Source organism: Lagopus muta, chromosome Z (assembly GCF_023343835.1).
Source record: "Lagopus muta isolate bLagMut1 chromosome Z, bLagMut1 primary, whole genome shotgun sequence".
In the NCBI taxonomy this organism is placed as follows: domain Eukaryota; kingdom Metazoa; phylum Chordata; class Aves; order Galliformes; family Phasianidae; genus Lagopus; species Lagopus muta.
This window is the reverse complement of record NC_064472.1, coordinates 54,206,048-54,224,214: the sequence shown is the minus strand read 5'-3', so window position 1 is coordinate 54,224,214 and position 18,167 is coordinate 54,206,048. Positions and strand designations below refer to the sequence as shown.

Genomic DNA, 18,167 nt, shown 5'->3' with positions numbered 1-18,167 from the left:
CAGTGGCGAGCCGGTCCCGTCCCCGTCGCCAGCCCCGTCCCTCCGGCACCGCTGTTTCTTAGCCGCCCCGGGGCTGTTCTGGCCCGCGGGGGAAGTCCCGGCCCTGCGGCTTTGGCACACGCGAGCCGAGTGCTTCGGGATGACTCAGTGTAGCCTTAAAATAAGAAAGAAGTGCCCGGCTTTGTTTTAGCCAACTGGTTTTTCCAGTTTCCAGCGTTATAAATGTTAATTATTAATTACACTGGCACTTGGAAGATAGGGGTATTTTTCTGCACAAAGTCCAGCGTTGGGCAGAAGATGGGCCCGGAACTATCAGACTAAAAGGATGAGTGAGGGGCGGTGAAGGGCCGTGCTGGGAGGATGCTCAGGGCCTTCTCTGAAAATTATGGGTATTAAATCATCAGCTGCTCACAGGCAGTGTTTCCCCAGTCCACAAAATGACCTGAACGTTGTTTCCCTAAGGCAAATTTCCTCTAACGCTGCAGTCTCTGCCTAGCCAACTTCTCCAGCCCTCTTTTTTTTTCTCCAAACTCTCCCCACTCTCTGAAACTTCGAAGTTAGAGCGCAGCATGTTTCTGTGCTGTTCAAAGTTGACATCGGGGATTACTTAACTCAGGATTTGTGTCCCCCTTGCCTTGGGACACACAGTGACAATTTTCCAGACCCTGCTGCTGTGCCTCGGCAGAAGGAAGCATCCTGCTGCAGTGCTTGTTGCTCTGTGTGTGTTGGCATCTGCACATCCCAGGGCTGCCTTTGCCTTGCCAGCGGTGCTGCACGCCTGCCTGAGAGCATTCAGTGCCTGTGACTGACTGCTTGCATCAGCGACAAGCAGTAATTCAGTGCCAATGTTGAGCTGAGTGAAATGGGTTTTTAATGGGGCTGAGCATGGCAAGACCTTGGTGGCTGGGCTCAGTGGTGCTGGTTGGGTCACCTGGGTATGTGAACCTGACAAGAGAAGGAAAAGTCAAGGTGGTGAAAGAGCAGGGACTTCTGGAGAGACAGGTGCAAGGGGATGGCATCCGTCATTAAACAACATCTACAAGAAGAAGGAGTTGTGCTGATTGTACCTGGGACACAGACCAACCTGTTCATCTAAAGACCAAGTCTGGAATGCCATGGATGCATGCCATGATGCACAGCATATCCCCTCTGATTGGCTGCAAAAGCAGCCAGGGGCTGCAGACTTCGGCACATACCACAGTAAGGCAGGCAAGAAGATGGAAAGAGTGGAACACCTTACCTACAAGGACAGGCTGAGAGAGCTGGGATTGTTCAGCCTGATGAGAGGGCTCTGGGATGATGTGATTCAGCATCTAAAAGGCAGCTATAAAAGAAAAAAAGGAACAGACTCTAGCAGGATCTGCAGTGATAGGACAAGGGGAAATTATTTCAAACTAAAGGAGGGGACATTTAGATTGAATATAAGGAAATTTTTTTTGCAATAAAAGTGGTGAAACTCTGGCACAGGTTGAGCAGTGAGCTGGTGGATGCCCCATCCTTGGAGACACTCAAGATCAGGCCGGACAGGAATCTGAGCACCTGATCTAGCTGTAGGTGTCCCTGTTCACTAATGGGGAGTTGGACTAGATGGCTTTTACAGGTCCCTTCCAACTCACATGGTTGTATCACTCTGTGAAGGTGGTCTCCTGGCATCTCAGGTTGCACTTGGTTATCTCCTTAATGCACTGCAGGGCCAGGAGCTGCTAGGCCTGGCTCTGGGGTACCATAGATGAACAGAGAGCTGGGTGAGTCCATCATGAACTTTCCACTCTTCATTGTGGAATTGAAAAGCAGCAATCCCATCACACTTGGCAGTGCACCTGGTTGCTGGCAGAATCCAACAGGATCATGAAAGGAAGCACCCACCTGCTTTTTGAAAGCCCCACCTTTTCCTGTTGGTAACTGCCCTACATGAGCAAGGCCAGGGGGACACAGCAGCATGAACCAGTCCTTCATTTTTCAACCAATCCAGGGGTTGCTGTCTTTCTTTAGGAGGCAAAATACTTTGAACTGTTTTTTGAAAAGCAAGGGCTCTATGTTTTTTCCTTTAATATTTTTGTCCCAGCTGTCCCCTGCCTTAATGGGTTTGCCCTGTTTTTGAATTTAGCTGTTCCCCAAGCTTGAAGACTTACAGAGGTGTATCCTACAGCATGACCAGAGCAAACAAGGACTTCACAAAGAGCATCCTTTCTAAAGACCCTGCAGGTAAAGTCATTTGCATATAGCAAAGAGGAGTAATTCTTGTTTGTTTACTTGTTTGCCACTTTTTGTGTGCACGAAGCTGATTTTTTCCCAGAGCCAGTGAAAAAGTCATGGGAAAATAGTGAAACCTTGAAAAATGAATGTTTCCTAATTAGAAGATGATGCTCATTGGTTGGTGATAGATTTGACATATATCAGAAGATACAGGGAGATGTATGTGTGAAAGCTCAAGTTTCTCAGGGCGACTAAGATGATCAGGGGGCTGGAGCACCTCCCCTATGAGGACAGGCTGAGGGAGTTGGGCTTGTTCAGCCTGGAGAAGAGAAGGCTGCGGGGTGACCTCATTGCAGCCTATCAATACCTGAAGGGAACCTACACCCAGGAGGGGAGTAAACTCTTCAAAAGGGCTGACAACAGCAGGACTAGGGGAAATGGTTTTAAGTTGAAGGAGGGAAGATTTAGGTTGGATGTTAGGGGGAAGTTCTTTACTAGGAGAGTGGTTAGGCCCTGGAACGGGCTGCCCAGGGAGGTTGTGGATGCCCTGTCCTTGGACGTGTTTAAGGCCAGGTTGGACGGGGTCCTGGGCAACCTGATCTGAATGTGTATGTTTGGCGGCCCTGCTAGACAGGGGGGTTGGAACTACATGATCCTTGGGGTCCCTTCCAACCTGGGTGATTATGTGATTCTGTGATTCTGTGATTCTCTGTGGCGATGTCTCTGAAGAAGCAGTGAGATACTGGGATGGCTATTAATCTCCCTTCATGAGCCCTCACTTGGGTCCTATAGCTCTTCCATTATTAGCTATCTGAAACACTTAAGGCACTGCTGTCCAGTACCCTCTGGAAAGGATCAGAAGCTTCTAACTCATCTGCCTCCCTTGAAGAATCTCTGTCCTGCTACAAGAAAGGGTACTTCTCTTCTAGCCATCTCCCAGTCCCTCAATCCCTGTGAAATAAACTGCAGAAGAGGTTTCTCCCACACTCCTAACCTCAGGCTCTTCTTTTTCAGGCTTCTTCACCTTTTAACTGGCGCTTAACTGTGAGAGCTTTGCACTCATTTCAGCTTCCTAGAGCTTGTGACAATCAGAGCAGCAGCAAGATGTTGGCAGATTTGCCTATAGATTTGGGAAGGTAATGCACTTGTGCTGTTTGGTTTTAATTTACAAATACAAGAACTGGTGACATTTTGCTCCCAAGAAAGTTCTGAAACTGCTGAAATTAGAAATGCTATCTCAACAACCACCCATGAGAAGTCAGCTTTCACTACCAGTGGATTTTCCAAGCCCTCTTCCCATGATTAAGTTCCTAGTTTCTCTTGTTTGAGTAAAAGTGGTGCTTCTAAGGAGTGCAACCTGAGCTGATGACATGCTTCTTCACAACATCTACATTAAGGTGCAAGATATGAGAAAATGAGAAAATATGAGATATATGCTTCTAGTGCATAACGCACTTGCATTTGCATGAGGAGAAAGTAAGAGAGAGCTTAGCAGTAAAGTGCTTCTGAGTTTCACCTGACGTATTTAAATTGTATTTATGCTAATGAGCTTGAAAGTCACAAGGCAGTAAACAACACCTCTGACATCTTTCTGTGGCTCCTCCCCTGCAGTGCAGAGATGCACTGACCTGGATGGCTAATTCACCTCAAGTGTCTTTCTGGATGATCTGTTGTGTTGAAGTCAAGAAAGTCTTCTGTTCCACTGCACCAGCGCCCAGTGGAGGAAATGATTAGGTCAATATATTCTGCATTTGAACAGGAATAAAGACACTGTAAGAGTACACTAAGAGAAGGGATCAATGCCGCCCACTCTGAGAATAAGTGTCAGGCTTCCACATTGTTTCCATAGGTGTCTCTAGCACTACGTCTACATTAGTGGACCAGCAGGAGCCCATTACTCTATGATAACAGTCTCTTGCTCTCATAATAAGAGCGGTATGGTAACTACTCTCAGATTTTTAGCATGGGCTTTGCATAATGTTGCTCTGATGGTATTGCTGAAGGCAATTGTTGGTGGCTCTGTTGCGTTCAGGGAAGTTTTGCCAGGGAGAGGGGTGTAGCCAGGGGTGGACCCTCCCTGGCACATGGTGTGTTGGTGCTAACCACCTCAGGGACACCTGGCTGGATGTCCCTGAGCAACAGTCCCAGAGCTGCAGTCATTGCTGGGCAGGAGAGGTCCACTGCTTGCCTTGTAGGCTGCCTCGCAGTACACACTGTGTTTTCAGGGCACTAAGATGTGAGGATGAGGAGTGCCATAGGAAATTAGTGATGAGGAAACATGAGGAAATTAATAATGCTGCATTCTGAGCAGGGATTGAATAGTGTGCAGCAACTGAGGCCTGGGGCCACATTCTGCACAATGAGGAAGAAACAGAATAAGGAATAGCTGCTCATTAGGCTCCAGATTCAGCTGGTCTGAATTCCACCTAAGTCTCTGTGCCAAGTGTTTCCCACCGGTAGGCTTTGGGCCTGCGGAGACACCAAGCCCATGAGAAGCCTTAGGTGGAATTTAGGTGAGGGAAAAACTTGTCTGCCACTGAGCAGTATCTGCCTTGAGCAACCAGGAAAGCTGAGCCACAGAGGGCAGCAGCTGGCAATCTTGTAGTACAAGAAAGGGGCCAAGAGACGTGGCATGGGCAACATCAATTCTGTCACATCAAATTTGTTAGCACACACAATGTTGTGTGCCTGATTATGCAACATTAATGTCCTCACTTTTTTTTTTTTTTTTTTTTAATGAGAGGCCTACCGTCTGTTTGGGAATAAACGATACAGCTAAACCTAAAACCTAAACCTAAAAGAAAAGAGGAAGTTCTTGAAAGTTTCCATGTATATGTTAGTGAAACTGTAGTGCAGAATTCGTGCAAGCCAAGACTACAAATAAATGCATAAACAATTAAGATACAGTAGGGTATTTATACCAGTTAAAAACTTCAGATGTTAGCATCCCATGAGCCATGACTCACTCACTGTCAGCTGAATGTGTGATTTTACCCTCAGAAATCCAATTGCCAAAGAGTGTTCCTATTGATAAATCCTCCTATGCAGCCCTGCAGGCCATCACGTTGCACACAGGGAAGTGAGGGCTCCGAGTAAGGCAACCAGCACCTGCCAGGAGCTTGTATACCTCCAGGAGAGAGGGAGCCTGTAGTTCTCCTTAGGGTACTAAATGTCTTTACCCTCAGAATCCGTAGAGTGTGCTTACAGCTGACAAAGGCTGGAGACTGAATGACTGTGTGGTTGCTCCCCAAAATAGTGCCTGTGCCTCAGGACGTGTCATGGTGTCATTGTGCTGGCAGCTCTTGTCTTCAGTGCTAGCACTCATTTTGAAAAGTGAGTTGGACTTTGCTGTGATTAAAAGCAGCCAGTGACACTTTCTTTTTGCCCAGATGTGCGTGTGCGTAGCTATGGAACATTGCTTCATCACTGAAAAGAAGCTGCTCTGCTCTGTGTTTTTCTAGTGACTTTCACCAACAAAGGATGTCTGTGTAAGTCCCATGCCTCTTCATCTGAATGCTCACATTTGTGTCACAGAGATATAATCTGATCTTAAAATTCTCTCTCTGCCCTGGTTGTTTCATATTTCGAGTTTGCCCCAGGTCCACATTTTCATTTCTTCTTTCTCCTTTCCAATTTTTCTCCAGTTTCTACTCTTCTGATAGCTATAAGTGTCTCTTCAAGAAAGTGCTTACCCTATATCATATCTTTTTTCCTCAAATTTTGTGTGAGAGGACCCTCTCTGACTACCTGATGAAGCTGTGGCTTAGGCTGTCATCACCTCTGGTACTCTATAACAAGTTCCACAATAAGTAATGTTGTCTTTATTCACCCACAGTTCCTTACCTTTGGAAAAGATTGGCTTAAATCTCAACAGTTAGATTACTGCACATAGGATATGAATAGTAACATCTCCATCTGTGCCGAAGGTTTTGGAAGCCAGAAGTTTGTTTTATAGTATGACTACCAAGATAGATCTGATGTGTGTCAGTCATCAGAAGGCTGTACAAGATGTTTCTTAAGAACAATCTGGAGCTCCATTACATGGTCAACTGCTTTCTTTGTTATAGTGGAAGTATTATGTGCAAAAAGAGTGTAGAAGAAAGGAGATGAGTCATGACAAGGGACCTCCCTCCCTGTCCTCGTTCTTGAGTCAGTCTGCTTTACAGTGACCCAAAAGCTGTTGTTCGCTAGAATTTTCTTTAGCCTCATAAACTTCATGATAAAGAAATGTCTCCAGACGGTCATTCTGCAAATTCCTTGACTCAGTTTCCCTCTGCTGCTGTGTTACATCTTTGGATTGTCCCAGTCCCCTCCTCTCAGTTTTGGTATTTGCAGACCTTTGGAGACTGTGTTTATTATAGTCATTTTGTTCCTGGTAGTTAGCAAGACTGCTCTGTTCAGAGTCTTCAGTGCAGCAGCAAAGGGACTTAGATATACGTTGCTTCCAGGACTATGCAGCACCAGGCTGCTCTCATGGTCATTAATTCACTTATCTCCTAAGCAGCAACTGTTTCAGCAGAGGATTTTCTGCTGTGACTCTTCTGCACAGCCAGTGCAAATGTGAAAGGTACATATCTAACTTCTGTGTCCTGCAGAGTCATGCGGAGCACCTTAAGACATAGGTGGCTGAAAGCATGATCCAAAGGACATCTGTTTAGTTTTATGGCCAGTATTTTATTTAGTTTTATTTGCCAGTGCTCAAGGCCATAGCGTGTCAGAGGTACCTGAGGCAGGCAGCTTCAGTAGTTAAAAACATAGCACAGCAAATGTAAATGCTAGTGATGAAATATTTAATTTTTCGTTGTAAATTTAAGGCAAGGACTGAGTGAGTAGTATCATTTGGGAATCAAAGATAATTTTAGCGCTACCACATTGGTTAAAATGTGGCTTCTATCAGTGCTAACTATTTTTCCTTAGTTTGTTAGCTCATGCCAAACTTGTGTTAGCTATGCTATTTAAAAAGGCATTTATTTTGCCATTGGGAGCAACATCCATGCTGCTGCTGCGGCATTTGTTTGCCAGCAAAGAGCAGCACATGAGGGAAAGCCATCTGGTTTCAGCAGCTCTCTGTGGCACTTTTGATCAGCTGTGCAGGGCTGCCCTACTCGCATATACCACTGTTTTGGGATAAAATGTCTGCTGATTTACCACAACTTGCATTATTAGTCTTACTGAATCCTGAACTAGGTCAAAGTGAGATTGTTTTCTTTTTTTCTTTCTTGATTAAGGTAACCTAAAGACCACATACACCAGCTTACCATGGCTTGACAGACAGATGAATATTTACCAATCTCTAATTTATTTCTTTGTTAATTTAGATCCCATTTCTAGACCTTAATTTTCCTAGGATTTGTTGTGCCATGTGTAGTATTGTGAGGAAAAGAAGAAAGCTTTTACTGTTGCAGGAAAGTGATTGCATGACAATTAGAGCAAATTTAAATATAATAGACAAAACTGAAATAGGCAGTCAATGTATTACCTATTATGGGAATAAGTGCTTTTTATTGAAATTCTAAAGAAAAGGCAAACTTTCTAGCATATCTTGCGGCAATCAAGTCATGGCATTGAGAATCTGTGAGTCACAGTCATCTCTGTGTCAACAGATGTTAGATGTTGCTTACTCAAGCATAGATTCATGACTTCACCACAGGAGTGAACCATTGGTGGTGGGGAGTAAACTTACTCAAACACTCAAATTCCAGCAGTGGCAGGGAAAGGCTAGGAAGTCCACCTTTCTTCACCCACTGTTGTCCTCTCTTGATAGGCCTTTTGTCCCATATCACAGCCTTACTCTGTTTTTTTTTCCTTGAATTTTTGCAGGGAATCTGTAGGAACTTGTTTATGTAAAAGGCATCATAAATGAATGGGATGCTGCTTTGCCTAATAGATCTTAGGCTGAAATAATTTGAAATAAGTACAGCCGCAATGGTGAGTATGAGGTGGCAATCAAGCTGGTTGTCATTGACTTCAGTGGTAGTGCTATTAGTTGTCAAAACTGAACAGCAAGGAACTGGAGATTAGCCTAGTTCTGTCATCCATACCATGGTAGACCTATAAACACTTCCATGCTCTGTCCATGCGTTGGCAGAGATCATGCTAAAGTGAAGCTCGTACTGTTTTGTTTCCATACCTTACTTTTCTAATGGAATGACCAGAGCAACTGTGATTAGAGGTGATTATGTATGTGAGACTACAGAGAAATAAAGACACTGTTTTGATGGATGCTCCACTACAGTAATTCTTCACGTTTATTAGGAACTGAATAATGAATATAGCATAAACGGCATTTTGAGTACTGAATTTTGAAGTCTGAGTGGAACTTATAGTACAGATTCTAGACCTTGACTTGTTGATGGAGTTAGAGTCCAATTCACATACTAGAGAGTTTTTTGATGATTAAGTCTTCCAAAACCAGAAAATGCTAGCATTGCAGTTAAAATGTTTTAAGGCTTAGAGTGACAGAAATCCAGGCTGCTCTCTGTCCCTGCTTCCCATTGTGACTACCTACAAAGTGCTTATGCTTAGCAGTTCCTCCCACTGAAATGGAGATAGCAATTCATAGGTATCTCCTGTTCTTACTAGGGATTACTGCTCAGTGATGCAATGTGCGGGTATTGGCTACAGATTTTTGCTGCCAGGTCTAGGCCAGAAGCAGTCTGGAGCTGCAAGTGTGGAGTGGAATAAAAAGCCATGGGAAGACTGAGTCTACCCCTGCTCCCCTTTCCTTCCCTTCCCTTCCCTTCCCTTCCCTTCCCTTCCCTTCCCTTCCCTTCCCTTCCCTTCCCTTCCCTTCCCTTCCCTTCCCTTCCCTTCCCTTCCCTTCCCTTCCCTTCCCTTCCCTTCCCTTCCCTTCCCTTCCCTTCCCTTCCCTTCCCTTCCCTTCCCTTCCCTTCCCTTCCCTTCCCTTCCCTTCCCTTCCCTTTTGCAGTGACCCCCTTCCCCCTTTATTATTTATATATATTATAAATATATATTTATTTATTATTTATATATTTTATTTATTTATTTATTTATTTATTTATTTATTTTGATAGTTCAATACTTCAACTAATTAGAAGCCTTGAAATAAAGTATTTTACTAAATTAAATGCCTTGGCAGTGCTCTCCTGAAACGGCTGTAGCTGAATTTGGAATTTCCAGACCATTACAGTGCAGTTAGCTGAACAGATGATCTTGCTTTCCTTCTTCAAGCTTTGTGCTTTATAATAATGCTTCCTGATTCTCTTAATATACAGCATTTGAAATCTGCTTTATGGATATTTGCTTTATTAAAGAAAGTGATCACCCCCTTTGCTGTGTGTCTGTATGTCCCTTAGTACTTGGGGACATTTCATCTGTGCTGCAGCTACATCTAAAGTATTTCTCACCCCTTGTCCACTGAGATATTTTTTTAATCCAGATTAACTAATTCAGGGTAACTAGCATAGAGGAGGATCACACTTCTTCCCTTTTTTTTAAATTCCATGCTGAATTCACTTTCCCAAGTCATTCATATGACAAACGATACCAAGGCTCTTGGTTTGATGAAAAAGGCACACCATACAAGTCTGATATTTTTTCCAGAACAGATAGTTCATCACTAGTTAAATATACTTCCTTGGCAAAGCACATGTAGTCTTTATTGAAAACTGATCAGTGTGCCAAGTTTCAGTTGTTTAGTATGAGTATGGATGGTTTTAAGGATGAAAGAAAATAATACTTTTTCTTGGCATGGTAGTGTATCAGAAACATCCATGCTAAATGCAGTCATACTTGAAACAAAGACAAAGAGGAGCCTACAGGAAAAAAAATTGTAATAAGATGACTTCTCTCATTTGAAGAAGAAATGCAGCAAGTCAGCATCAAATAATTATTAGTTCTAAGTTTGTTAACTGTTAAAAATATTAGAAATGGTAACTCCAGGTGAAAAGTCTTATGTTATTTTAACTCTGCTTACAAGTAGTCTGGTGTAGGATATGGTTAGTTAGGACACAACCATGTCGAAATCAAAGTGTTTACTGAATTGCTGGTGTGCTGTTTCTCACTGTGCCAAAGAGCCTTTCATCTATTCTCATATGTTGGTGGTTCCCTGTTGAGGTGTTAGCAAAATAAATAAGGGCAACATGAGCTTTTCTTCTTTCACACAGCCAGAGAGCTGCCTGAGCCTGGGGAGCTGTGAAGGCAGCCTGTGGACACCTGCCACTGCTTTGTGTCTCAATTTGTTTGCAGGGGCTTTGGACTCTGCTAGCAGACAGCAACCCATGAGCATATATCAGCCTCTGCTAGAAGATGGGCAGCCCAGCAGGACCATGATCATACCCAGATCCATCAGAGCAGTAAGAAAAAAGCAACTTGTGCAGTTTGGTACTCTGACATTTAAGCTGTACTTCTCACTTCCTTGTGTTTGCTTGCTGTGCCTTTGTTTTGCACTCTGGAAGTGCTGTGTTCAATTCTTCTGGTGCTTGTTATGCATTTAGCTGTGTTGGGATCAAATACAAAATGCATCTCTGAGTGCAGTTTCGCACTCTGTAAGTCTGTAGTAGGTCAAAGTGTATTTCACAGCAGAAACAAGGCACAAAAATCTCCTTTGATCGGGTTTCTCCAGCTTTTTTTTTTAACTTCTTTACTATGCATAACACTGGACCATTACAAATCCTGTTAGCTTGCATTAGAGGTAGAGCTTATTTACTTTTCCTGTTTAAGGTGCGTATGGCAATGTGTTTGTATCTGTCCAAGCTCCTCAGCTAGACTGGCACACCAGCCATAAGCCCATGGTTTCAGGGATGCAGCCTACCCAGGTTTCACCCAAATGTTGGCTCTGTCATATGATAGATACCTGGACTAGCTTTGCTTCCTTACGGACATCTTCACTCTCATTGCTGCCTGTGTGTTGGGCAGCACTTCCAGGGCTGGCTTCACTGCTATGGTAACATTGTCCTTTGATCACAAGACAGACCTTCGTGTGGACATGAGGGTCTTGGATATCTGGCTATTATTTTGACTTCTGCATCTTGTTGTCCTTTTCATGACAAACACAGAGAATGATGTATGAACTGGTCTTGCCCTGGCACACAGGAGACAGCTGCTGTTGATCCTGGGACCCTTGAAGCTGTTTGAATGTAGAGATCTTGTCACTGCTGAATGCAAGCTCTGTCCTTACAACTGCCACTGTGACTGCCTATATCCTAGAGATAAGCAGAAGGTGGTTGAGATTTGCCTCGCAAGACAAATACACGATCTGGTATCTTTAAAGGGAGAAGAGTGAGATACTGAAAGGCACTGGGAGGAGGTGGGAAACAAGATATTTTCCTCAGTTGGCCCTAAACCTTAACAAATATCAGCCAGGATTAGTTTTTTAATGTCACCAGATTTCTCCTGCCAGACATGAGTCTTCTGCAGTTTGGCGGATAAATGTTCCTATCTGGTATATAGTGAACCATCGCTAGAAAAAACAAAGACTAATAGTTTGGTGAAAGTGCAAAGTCAATAGTGCTGAGTAATGTATTTGCATACTGGCATAGACATTATGAAAGCAAATAAGATTATGTCAAACTCATCTGGAAGAGAGTTAATTTAACATCCTGGCTAACGTTACGCAACAAGAAGGACGCGGGGGAGGGGCAGGGAGTGGATGCAATAGACTGGCTGATGAAGCCTGGGGGACAAAATGTCCTAGTGGAAATTCTATGTAGCACAAAAGAATGTAACATAAGAACCCAGCAGAACAGCACTGATTCAGGACTGCTTGCATACACACACAACTGTTATTCTATTAGTTTTAGGAGTGCACAGGGCAATGGGGGAAAAAAATCTGCAAGACAGATTAGCTGTCTCATTCATCTTGAGTTCTAAGACACTACTTGGTCCTAGTTCAGAAAAGCCCCTTTAGGACATGTAGGGCGTGAGCATGCTGCAGTGCATTTGATGGATAAAGGCCACTCTGTATTGTAAATTGCAGGACTGAGCAAAGGCTAAAACTATTTTCCAAAATCAACTGTGCTGGGAGAGATGATAGCCCCCAAACTTTTCAAGGGTTGAAAAGTGGCAGGACACAGGGGCTTTGGACCCAATCTTCATATCCAAGCTTCAAATGTTAACAATTTGGTCTAAGCACAGGTTTTGAGCAACTCCTTTTTTGGGGGGCGCAGTTTTGCTCCAGACTCTTGGTAGGAAACTTGTAGAGTTTATGTTTCTCTCTCACTGTTACAGACTTGGATCTAATAGAGACTGAAATGAAACTTAAACCCTTACTTTCAAAGATCACTGCAATCAGTCTTGCTGATAATAGCAAACTTCTGTTCCTCTCAAGCTGATAGTCAAACGTCTCTAAATCCAGGCAGGCTCAATGCTACCACTAATGAATGAGCATCAACGCTAGAGTTTGCGAACAATCTCTCTCCCAAGGAAATTTGGAAGAAAAAATTGACATAAATTTAAGTATCTGTGGACAGTTAGAGGTGTGACACTATATCACAGTATGGTGATGGGAATGTTTTTGTGCCATTTGATTCATGTGCTGCATCATGCTACATATAATTCAGGAAACAATGTCACCTAGCATAACCACAGTGCCTGGATGTGAGGTTTTTTAACAGTTAATGTTTATAGTAAGCCAGTCTTGGACCTCATGGTGGATATTTATGGCAAATCTATCTTCAAGAACAACAGATACAAGAAACATCATGCTAGTGTTAAGTATACTGGATGTCATCAAGTGCTCCCATGCTGTTAGTTTAAGTGAGTTTTGCATGTAACTGGCATAGGGCTCAGAAGCTTCCTGGGATAAATCTTTACCCAGGAGTACTTCAAAGACTCTGAGCCTACTTCTAAAGCTGCAGTATAAGGGATTGTTCCTGTAGCTAAGTAACCGTGGCTATGCCGAATGCTGCTGGATTTTGCCTCTAAAACAAAAAGGAGTTTGCCTACAGTCTCGGGCCGGAAATTTGCACTCTTTTGGCTAGGGTAGGAGTATTTGGGGGCTTATTTTTGAAGAGCAGTCAACAGGGAGACTTCCAGATGGTTATGTGAGTAAGGGTTTAATTCTTTTCATTGACTCCTAAGGAGCACAAGACTACAAGGCTAGGTGGAAAGAAAATTAAATTTAAAATTGTTGGATCCTTGGAACATTGGAGTAGCCTTGGAGGATTGAAAGAATACAAGTATTAGAAAGTTTAGCTCTAGCAAATCTTGATGGAGAAGTAGTTGAAAGCGCTGGACTTCAAAGGGACATTTGGAACAAAGTAGCAGTAAAGCCCATGAGGAATGACACCAAAATGGTGCATCTGTTACATTGTGAAGTCTGACTGTGAGCAGATACCACTTTCAGGAGCAAGACCTATCTTGCTGGCATGAGTGGTGTGCCATCAAGTACCAGAGCCCCAGCGACAGTGAAAGTGGAAGTTTAAATTGAAAACAAACAAACAAACAAACAAAAAAGCAGATGAAAGGCTGGAGAAAAAAAAAAAAAAAAGTAGAGAAGGCATGATTTGTCCAAGCTCCAGACACTGATCTGAAACACAAGTCTCCCGAGTCTCTGACTGGAACAAAACAACTGATGAGAGAGCTGGAATATACGAAAGAAGGGAGGGAATATGCATGATGGAAGATGATCACAGTAAATTAGAAAATAACACAAAGCAGTGTCTCCTTGAGGAAAGTTTCTTACTTTGAAAACAGCTCAGTTGTGACTGGCATGTTACAGCACCTGGGATTTACAGTTTTCTGAATGGCTGGGGATGTCTGTTATTCACTGTCAAGAAAATCAGTTTAGCTGTTGGTGTCTGCATTCTGCTGCATACCCATCCCTTGTGAAGTGGTCAAGGTCCACTCCTGATGTCCCGATCTTCACCACTGCTAGCCCTTTTCTGTGCTTCTGTCCTTCTCTTAGGGCAGTACGGAATTAGTGATAAGCAGACCAGCTTTAATAAAGAACATACCTAGAAAATGACAAGAAAAGAATAAGAAATATGTTCTGCTTGGGTGTCATAACATTCTCCCCTGTTTTTCTTTGCAAATTCTTGCTAGTTTCTGAGAATGTCTTGGGCAGAGATTGAGGCTGTTCTTTGATAAACTTTGTGAAAGTTTTGATTACATCGGAACTAAAAGCCTCCAGCTGGATATTAACTGTGAAAGAAAATAGTCTCCAAGAGAACAGGAGTTCTTTAGCAAACATTAAGACATCCCTGAATGTTTTTTTTTTTTTTTTTTAATGTTTACAAGTGTGTTTCAATTTCCTTCAACAAATTAAAGAAGTGTTGACTGGGGATGCCAGGGCACCCTATTACTGTACCCTGCTCTGTTATTCTTCAGGTGTTGACTCTTTGGTCAGAGGTCATATGTGCCAGGTCAGGCTAGGTTTTGAACAGATTTCCCCCCTGGAATATGTCCCCAGTGCCTGCCCCCATCACTCAGTATCCCTACAGGCTATCTGTACTGTAGACAGGTAGGCATTTATTTATTTTCCCAAAATCCCTCCAATGACTAAAACATTTCACTTCCTTCCCCTCTTTTGTCAGTGGGGACATAGACTAATAGATCCTTACAGATGCTTAATTCTCTAAATCACAATTGCTATGCAGGTAAATGAAACATTTGAGTCGTTCATTAATCACAGTCAGTGAATTTATCTAGCTTCTGGGAGAAGCAGGAAATAAACTGAGATCTCCTCAATCTTTTATCATTTCCTGAAACAAGGAACAGCCTATCTGCCTTTTTTTCTCCTTGTCCTGACACAGCACCATATACACTTCCCTCAGCTGTTTTCCTTTCCTCAGCCAACACCCTTCTTTGGCTGCCTCTGACTTTTTCCTAATTGTTTCTCTTTCTCTTTCACCTCTTTCTTAATCTTGTGTTTTATTTTGTTTTACTTTGCTTTCTCCTCCCATTTTCTTTTTTTTTTTCTGTTTGTTTTTTTTTTTGTGTGTGTGTTTTTTGTGGTTTTTTTTTTTTTTTTTTTGATACCACTTTTACATTGGCCCAACCAACCTCATCTCCAAAGGGAATGCCATGAGGCAAGCCCTGGAGCTGCACTGACAGGTCTGTGCTGGCCTCTTTGGCTTTTAATGACAAGGTTTTCAAATACAGCTCTGTTTTCAGTGTGTAGAGCAATGCTGTTTCATTTATGTGAGCAAACTTAAGTTACTTAGTTAAAGGCTTGATGGTTTCTTAGAAAGACCCTTGAGGGCATACTTACAGTCAGGCATGTGCTTGAGCCATACTGATGTTGTGTGACTATGCGTTTTGTTAAGTGGGAGTGCTTTCCTTGAGCAGGAAAAGGGATCCTTAAGCTGTACTCTTGTGATTGCTGCGCATGGCAGTTCTGTATGGTCACACAAAGGTTTAAATGCTGGAAGAGATCGTTCTGGTAATCTAGAAAGACATCCGGAGTACCAGGGGTCAAAGAACCCAGTTTCTTCCTTAGTAGCCTTTTAACAGTTAGTGGAGACACAGTTAACTTTATGGTTTATACTATCTTATCAACACTACATAAAATGCTCCCAGACTGGAGCACGTCTGTAATTATGTACCTGGCACGCAAACTATATTTTCGCAATGGCATGCTTATGTTCGTCATGATATTCAGTTACAGGCGTCATTTCGGTTTTTAATTGTGCTGCTGGATTTACTGCAGCTCTGTGCATCTGCTGATATCAGAGGACTGCAGATGACGAACTCTTTCTCTTTGTAGGATCCTCTTCCTCCTGTTGGAGAAGAAGAAGCAGAGGCAAAGGGCAGTGAGATGGAGATCGGGGTGGAAGAAGGGAGGAAGCACTGCACATGCATTTGGATCAGAGCTGTCATAACAGGAGCAACCGTGCCATGTTTTTATTACACCATTGAAGCAAGATCACTTGATCCCTCTGCCACAGCTTAGATAGATTTAATTTCTTTGTTGCTCTGCTCTATCTGATATTTCCTGTAATGCTCAGAAGGAGAGTACTAGAGGTGCTTCTATAGCAGTGTTGTTTAATGACTTGGACTTAGTTCTAGCAATAGCAAGTTGAAGTCTGCATTTCTAATTCTGAAAAAAAGTTGGCTGGATTTTCAAAGGATTCTCCAAAGTGACAGACCGAAGTTCCCAATGTGCTTTTTTCTTTGTCTGTGTTTTACCTAAATTCACCTTCATCTTTTACATTCTGTTTTCCACAAATGGAGATTTTAGGTCAGAAAGCTGCTTCCAAATTTTCTTCATAAAGTACAAAAAGCACCTGTAAAATGGAAAACCCTTCAGTGAGCTTTGGACTGAACCCTGGCGACTGGCATCTTGGAAGAACGAGGCTCTGCCTCGACCTGGTCAACCTAGTCTGTGTTGCCAGCACTACACTGTCTTACTCCTGACTCTTTCTAAATACTGCTGAGGACCTCAGCCAAGGTGGGAGAGGCAGTCCCCTGGCTCTTCCCTGACACAAAATACCTTTGTCACACAGTTTGAGCTACATGTACCGAGAGCAAGGACACTCTGTGTCCAAATACGTGGGTCTGTAGTAGCATGGAACAGGACAAGGTTGCCATGTGGGAGAACCTTCCCACTTGTGTGGGAGGCTGCCTGCCTTTTGAATTGGGAAGTGCAGACTTCCTTAAGACATAACTCCTGAAGGCCCCTTCCAGGTTCTCACAGGTGAGATGTCTGTGCTAAAATCTGTGGATGCATGCTCACTTATTCCAAATCTGTTTACTTGGTGAATGCCACTCCAAATAATAGCTTAAACTGGCAAAAAGAAAATGCTGTCAGTCTCTGAGGGAGAGCTTTTCACCTTGTGCATGGCCTGCCCTGAGATGCCTTCTTGCTTCTGGTCCTGCACTGTATCTATTACCAGAGCCATATGGTACAGAGCAGCACTGCAGGAGAATGAGACTACTCTGCAGCTCAGTTTCCTGAGCCATCACCTCTACTTATGGAGACATGGCTTGGCTTGCAAAGGAAAGTGTCTCCGTAAGAGTTCTGAAGGCATGATAAAGATGTGCATTGGCAATCAGAATTTTCATTTGGTAGGGTGCCAGTACCTAGTATTTTGGTTTGCAAAGCACTGGACTGGGCAGCATGACCTTGCTGATGTGTAAACTTACCCTCCTTATGCCAACACTGAGGGTTTGCTAGTCTGCCTGCTCTTGGCTTGCGTAGACATGCAGCTACTCTTGCATGCCTGGCAAAAGGCTGTGAGCTATTTCCATGATGCAGTGACACATGGTCTTCTCTTTATGAGTTATTAAGCAGAGTTATACTAATTTATTATAACTTCCAGTGGGCAAGCTTCAGAATGCCAGGTAGCACAGTGGATTGCTTGAGCCCTTTTGATGTGGAATGATTTCTGAATGAGGAATGGTGTTCCAAGGTGCCCTTGTGAGATCCCTGGGTGGTCTCCACTTATGAGAGGAGAAATAGATGTAAAATACGCTGTGGCTGGCATTTGTATAGGTGGTAGTTAAACACATGGAAAAAGATTCTTCTTGTCCCCAGACACCTGCCAGCTGGACAAAACAGGCAAAGAATGATGAGGGTTCTTGTGGTGCTCTGATTTGGAGCCTTGCTAAGGCTGGCCAGAAAGTTTCCCCCCTTGCAATCCAAGCTGTATACCTTATCCAAGCTGTTTAACCTGCACAGATGTAGCAACAGCTTAAAATGAACTCAGTGAAACAGGCAACACTAATTACAGCAAATAAAAACTCTATTCCTTGTTAATTTCAAAATGCAAACCCAGAACTCTTTTGAGGAAGAGAGTAGGGCGAGGTCCACACAGTTATTTCACTAAAGCCTCTGGGCCCTGGCCATTTTGGCCCTGCTGAGAGTCTGGCCCTAGTTAAACTCTCAGGTTGCAATGCAGCAAGCCTCAGAGATCTGGTGGAATTGCAAAGCATGCATGTGTGTCATTCCCCGGAAACTGTTAGGCACACACATATGCTTAATTAGACTTACACACCTTTGAATTATTTGCTATAATGATTAGCTCCCTACTAATGACTGATAATTAATGGGTAACCTAAAAATGGGTATT

The 18,167-nt window shown here is 43.2% G+C and overlaps 1 long non-coding RNA gene across 1 annotated transcript; it reads left to right on the top strand.

The window, feature by feature from the left end:
* Window positions 1-1,905: 1,905 nt before the first annotated feature.
* Window positions 1,906-17,112, top strand: LOC125686839 (uncharacterized). Its single transcript, XR_007373910.1, has 4 exons — window positions 1,906-2,205; window positions 3,211-3,332; window positions 10,405-10,511; window positions 15,863-17,112. It is a non-coding gene; the product is annotated as an uncharacterized LOC125686839 (long non-coding RNA).
* Window positions 17,113-18,167: the final 1,055 nt, after the last annotated feature.